This window comes from Triticum aestivum, chromosome 2B (assembly GCF_018294505.1).
Source record: "Triticum aestivum cultivar Chinese Spring chromosome 2B, IWGSC CS RefSeq v2.1, whole genome shotgun sequence".
Lineage (NCBI taxonomy): Eukaryota > Viridiplantae > Streptophyta > Magnoliopsida > Poales > Poaceae > Triticum > Triticum aestivum.
The window spans coordinates 101,794,148-101,801,277 of NC_057798.1; positions in this window are offsets into that span (position 1 = coordinate 101,794,148).

A 7,130-nucleotide genomic window follows, 5' to 3' on the forward strand; every position below is an offset into this window, starting at 1 on the left:
AAACAGGGGATCTAGTGAAATCAATTGGGCAAAGTACAAAGTACTAAAACAAACTAAAAGCTATGCTTACATGGACAATGAACTATGGAGAAAAACAATGATATCAAAACACATTTTTTTCTGCTAGATCCATAATAGTAGAAAAACATCCAATTGAATTATCATTAATTTAGTGAACTAACTGGGAAGTAGTATTACTTTAGAACTACATATATTCAAGATGAAAGCATGTACACCAAACATTTTTGTGACCAAAACCAATAAAGCGTCAACATTTCGCGGATCCATAGAAATAAGAACATAGTGGACTGGTACCCACACACCTAATAATTTCCTGCCCTTTAGTGTGCCATTTGTAAGATATTCTGTAAAAAGGACCACAAAAAGGGCTTAGCCATTCCACCTAAAGACAGTACAATCAGATCTTTAGCTTAAGCTTAATAACCGCATTGCAAGTGTAAACACGACACTGATGATAACAGATGATCATTTCAACCTACTTGCCTAGAACCAAGACAGAATTGTTACGGTGTACCATGTACACCAAAAGCCAGAGCTGGCGAGTGAAGAAAACCCTGCGGGTAGCTATGATCAGTTTCACGAAATTAAGTAGTACACATATTTGTCACAGGTCAAAGTAGTGTTCGAAGCTTTGAGAATATACAACGGCAAGACACAGGTGCATGATACAACCAGGAAGAATTCGCCTTCAGAGTGGCACCCAGGAACTCAAAATAAAAGCTACACATATGTGGAAAATATGACTATATTAGGAGAATAAAGATGTAAACACTGAACTATGGAGAAAAACAATCATGAGTAAATATCAAGAACTATTTGTGTGGATAAATACGGTGGAATCCTGTACAACAAACCATGTTTGACTCAAATCAAGTACTTGGGGTATCACTCTCGCCTCTTTTCACTCTCCCACTGCTCAAACATTAGCCTTACATATTCTCTCCAACCTAAATAAACAAAATTAGAAAATAGTTAAGTCACTAACAATATTCAGAAAACTGACAGTAAAACAATCAACCAATATATTCTGAAATGCCGATCCCTACAAAGATGGAGAGCAAACACGTAGCAGTACATCTCAAATTCCATTATTCTCAACCAAGAAGAAACCCTATTCTTATAAATTAAACTACATCTCAGGAATAAACCACACCCATCTCAATTATCCATTTATACACATCACATGCATCAGCTAATCAACCCATATGAATTGCTTGCTTGATTTATTTTATACAGTAGCTAACCCACCAAAAGAAGCTAAGGAACCCGGAACAAAAGCACACAAGGAATCATTGCGGACAGTTCTACGCCCTGGAAGCAACACATGAACCAGGCAGATAGCATGAAACCAGGTAAGCACCTCCCTATCTTATTTTGGCCTGCTAAACCAATTAAAAAGTTCAGTTAGCGCTGGCCATCGACATTCACTAATCCATGGGAAGATTGTGTCAGTGCACCGAGTAAAATTACTGGGCCGTAAGCTCAGTTTACCTAAAACCTGAACTCAGGTTATATGTACTCTGTACATATTTGGAACAAAACTAATACACAGTAGGGTACAATAGTATGTCCATGACTGACGCATTATGTTTTTGGTTGAGTTCAAAGTAAAAGACGAAGAAAAAAAAATACCACAATCCTTTTCTTCAAGGTCCAAATTTGCCTCATGACTGTGTAGAGCTTCGACATGAACCTGAAAGACAAATACGGAAAAATTTCAATCCATCAATCAACAAATTAAACAACGAATCCAAACATCTTGGGGGGCACTACCATGTGCGAATACAGCCCTAGAACAGATGCCTTTGTGGTGTCCGCCAGCTACGCAAGCAATTGTTAACTTATGCATGTGTGGCTCATATACATTGTGTGGTCCAGTGCTCCACGCGGACGGCCTCCTCTCCTATGCCTGCTGCAAGCCTACCAGTGGAGATCACAGCGCCCAGTCTCGTCCGCGTGGCTGACACCCTTGGCAAAAGGGGCCATAGCAGAGATTGTCTCAACCATCACCCTCGGGTGTATTTCTTAAGCACACACATAGGAAGAACCATAAATACAGCAATCGTGTACACATGAAGAGCAAGCATGGCACAGGCACATCGGGGAGAAGAGAAGGCCCACCCTTGGAGAGCTTCGTTTTCCTGTAGGGTGCAGCCGGCCCCATTTAACCTTGTTGTGGATCTGGTCGTGGCCATGGTGGCTCACGTGGATCTCACTGTTGCCTTGGCATCCTTTCTCACCTTCCTCCTCCTCTCTCCATGCCGTCACCGACGCGTCTGCCCTAGATTGGGTAAGCCCACGCCGACCCACACTGGAGTAGACCATCGCTGGTGGGTTAGCTCGTGGTGTTGATGCACCAAATCGAGGAGGTGGAGGAGGAGCGGCTGGTGCTCCAGTTTGGCAATGGAAGGAGCCGGGAGGGGGGAGAAGGGAGTGGCCAGTGCGAGGGTGCTCCACGGCAGGAGGGTAGCTAGGGAAGGAGGCCGACGTGGTGGGAGAAGGCAGCGAGAGGGGGTGGAGGCTTGCCGGCAAAGCTCTGCCCGAAACCCTAGCCATGAGGGTAGGGTTGCGAGCGGGCGATAGAGGGCGGGAGCGGAGAATCTGGCCGGAGGGGAGGGAGGCACGGACCGTGGGGAGCTCGAGGACGTGCTGCGCAGCGCCGGAGCTCGCCGGAAGCGGGCGGCGTGGGCGGCGGCGGCGGCGGCTTCGTGGGCGAGAGGAAGGAGACGAGCCCCATGTGTGTGTTTTCTCTTTACAAATCTGGTAGGATCGCGGCTTGAATACTCCAAATGACAGGGTGTTTTCTGCAAAAATGAAACGTTTTCTCATTTACCACTTAAAACAGGGACTGCGGGTTTATTTTGTAGAAACATAGGGGCCTTTTTGAAAAAACGCTGACGATGTACGACAGAAACCCAATTTTCTTTATTATTAGGTAAAGATGGTGATTGATCCCAAGAAACAACATGCCAAAAAGTAGAAAACCCGATTAAAGTGATTATTTGTTCTTATAAAATAGTCATAGACCATCATCATCATCAAGCCAAGGTTAGCTAGCTTCTTAAAACATGTTCGTGCACCCGATTCATGCATGCTTGAGCATGTATTGTGTTAGGTAAACGTACGACGCATCTCCTCAATTTAAATGTATGTACACCTGGCCTATGGACGTATACTGTGGTGCTGTATCTTTTTTATTTTACCGACCTTGACGACGATCACCGATCTTGGCAATGAACAAAGCGATGACCAACCAACTGAATTCGTCCGAGGCAAAGCCCAACCAAGCCCACAACTTGACCAAGGCACTAGCCAGGTTTCAGGCATACAAGGGCATGCACGTCTGGATTTTATCTAAAAATGACCCAAATTTAGTGAAAAATTGGCAAAACTTGTCAAATCTCAAAATTCACCTCCCTAGGCCAGAATCCGTCATTTTAGGCAAAACTAAGGCAGGTTTGCTTGGTTCCGGGCCAATTTTTAGGACGGCAGCCTAGCACACGCCTTGCACTATCAGGCGAATCGGCCTCCATATGTGGGCCAAGCATATGCCTCACGAGATCATCAAAGCACGACACCGAATGCATACCACTCCGGCCTGTTGCACTTGGGCCTGGAACGTTATAATACTACAGATTTTATATGCCGGCCATGTGCGGCTAGCTCGTACTCCCTTCGTTTTTATTTACTCTGTATATTAGAGTTGACTGAAGTCAAACTTCATAAAATTTGATCAAGTTTATAGAAAATAATATAGACATTTATCATAATAAATCTATATGATGTGAACGTACATTCAATAATAAGTCTAATGTTGTTGATTTGTTATTGTATATCTTAATATTTTTGTTTATAAATTTGGTCAAAGTTTGTAAAGTTTGACTTTGACCAAAACTAATATGCGAACTAAATAAAAATGGAGGGAGTACATAAAATACACGTTTTCGAGAGCTAGTATTTATACTGGCCATTGGTTTTGTGGCCTTATTCATTCACGTGTTTTCTTATACTTGATCAGCAATTAATTGTTTGCTTCTTTGTGTGATGGCCATGTTAAGTCGAGGAAGGGGAGCAACCTAAGGGGAGACGAGACATCGGGCTCGGGGGCTGGGTCGAGGAAGGGGAGCTCGAGTTACTGTGCCGCCGCCACCTCCCCCCGGCGCGTCGACCACGGAGGAGGCCGTCGCCGTACAGTCCAGATCGAGCACCCGGACACGCTCCTTGCAAGAGTAGAAGCGGTGCTCGGCGACAACAGGCCTCCTGCGTCCGTCGTCCGTGGACCCGCGGCCTGCTCGCCAGCGTCCGTGAGAGCCTCGGCCTCCTGGATGGCCAGATCGGCAGCCGGTCTGCATGCATCACCACCACGCGCCGCCGCACCACCGCAAAGATCGCATTTTCTCCTTCCTCTATGCAAACGCGGTGAGAAAGTTGGTATTTGTGAGCGTCGATGGTGGCCAGGGTTTGGTGGGGGTTGCGAATTGGCGGGCAAAGGGACTGGACGGAGGTAGGGGGAGGAGGGGGTGCCGACAAAGGTGGACAGGGCAGGGACTTGCCGGAGTTGGCCGGGATCTAGTCGTGGACCGTGGTGGCCGGCAGGGGAAAGGGAAAGAGAGATGTTGTCGCGACTGAACTGTGGAGAAAGGGAGCGCGGGCTGTACCTGTTTGTCGAGAAACACTTGAGGGTTTTTTTTTTTGCAAAATTGTCGTCGCGACATGAATTTTGGGACAGGGGAGTACAAAATTACTTAGTGACGATACACAAAAATAAAATGACCGAGTAATTAGACACCAGCATGCGTCGACAAAGAAGTGTGTAGATGAGCATTTATTACTCGAACCAAATGATTGGTTTATTTGTACAAAAATAATTACGAGAAAGCTAAAATCCAGTCGGCAGGAATTCTGCGACAGATCCGCACGACTCGAATCGCGTCCATTTCGGATCGGACGGCGCTTATTAATTGTACGACAGTTGTTAATTCCCTTCCGTTTTCTCCACGATCCTGCAATAAATGGTGATTGGATTATGTTTTTACTGCGATCATAATTCTAGGCAACTTTATAATCCCGTAATTAATGAGCTACCGTTGGCATGATTATCCCGTAATAAATGGGTTGCCCTAATTTGAAACATAATTAGTAGGTCACCTCCTAATTTGCATGATTTTGTCAGTCCGTTTTCTCCACGATCCTGCAATAAATGGTGATTGGATTATGTTTTTACTGCAATCATAATTCTAGGCAACTTTATTATCCTGTAATTAATGAGCTACCGTTGGCATGATTATCCCGTAATAAAAGGGTTGCCCTAATTTGAAACGTAATTAGTAGGTCACCTCCTAATTTGCATGATTTCGTCAGTCCTTTTCTCATCCTAATTTCCCAGGCAAAAAATAGTGTATAAGGTGGGATTTGAACTCTCAACCTTAGCAAGCTAACACCTCAAAACTAACCATGCTAACCAACTAGCCAAGCAATTAGTTGTGTATGTTGCATTTTTTTATAATATAACATGTATAGTTTGCTTTGAATCTTTTTTGCATGTTATAGTTTGAGACACCCTCTGTAGTTATCATGTCAGTTTGAGATACCCTCTGTAGTTATCATGTTGTTCATGTATAGTTATCATGTTTTCTCGTTGTTAAAATTATCATGTGAAAAAGGCATTCAAATACACCCCAGTAAATTCTGTATAAATAGCATGGTAAGATACATACTATGGACCTGATAACTTAGCTATAAACACGTGGTAACTTTGACCCATGAGGATAAAAGTTGTTGAAAACTTATCCCCGATAACTTCTATGTCAATAGCATGGTAATATTTCACAGCACATACCTGATAACTCACGCACAAACACCCATGATTATGTTTTTTACCCGAGGGATTTCTTTTAAACATACCTTGTAACTTATGTGTCAATGGCATGATACCGAAGGGTCGGAAGGTAGAACTGTCCATAACTTTTTGCGTGAATAGCATGATAATATAGGATCCCGGACCTGATAACTTAGATATAAACACCACAATAACTTTGACACGTGGAAAAAAGTTGTTGAAAACATACCACCGATAATTTTTTGTGTAAAAGCATGATAAGATACGCTCTTAGACCGAATAACTTAGGTACAAATATCACGATAACTTTTGACCCATGAAAAAATGTTATTGAAAACATACTTTGTAAATAACATGGTAATACAGGCTCTCGACACTGATAACTTATGTACAAACACCATGATAACTTTACCCATGAATTTTTTTTTGAAAATATACTTCGGTAAAAATGTGTGTAAAATACATGGTAATATACGCACAACAGAGCTGATACCTTACTTAGCTCAGACAAGATAACTTTTGACCCAGAAGAAAAAGTCGTTGGAACATGACAACATGGGATCTTGTTTCGAAGGTCTCGCCATGGCGGATTTTTTTGTGAAAATGGATTCTGAACCGAACAAACCGTTTGAGTAACAAAACATTTTGAAATTTCAAAATAAAGTGAATCTATGATGACATTAGTTTTTTGCACTTTAAGTGCATTTGCATGTGGGGAGAAATTTAAAAGAAATCATTTTTATGCACGAATTTTTTATATGTAAACATCGTGGTAACTTATGTACCATTGACGTGATAACTTGCATATCCGAGGTGTGATAACTTTTTACTCGAAAAAAAATTCGTCGGAACATATCAACATGGGATCTTGTTTCGAAGGTCTCGCCGAGACGGTTCTTATATGTGAAAACATTTTTTCAATCGGACCGATGGCTTGGGCTACAAAACATTTTGCATTTTGAATTTACTTAGAATCTTTGATGATGTCATTATTTCTGTTTTCGAGAAAGCTAACTTCCTGCCGACTGGACGTTAGCGACAGGCACGTACAAGTCATGCATCGTCAGATAGGAAATGAGAGGCTCGTGATCCACCTTATCCCTTCCTCCTTTCTCTCGCCGACGGCGCACAATCTCCTTCCTCTTGCTGCAGCTCCTCATGGCGGCCAAGCAGGCTGCTGCGCTAGCGGCGACGGCGCTGGCGCTGGGTATGTCGAGCGTCACCGACTTGGACTGTAGCCTCCTGTCGTCCCCAATGGACCCCTTCTTCG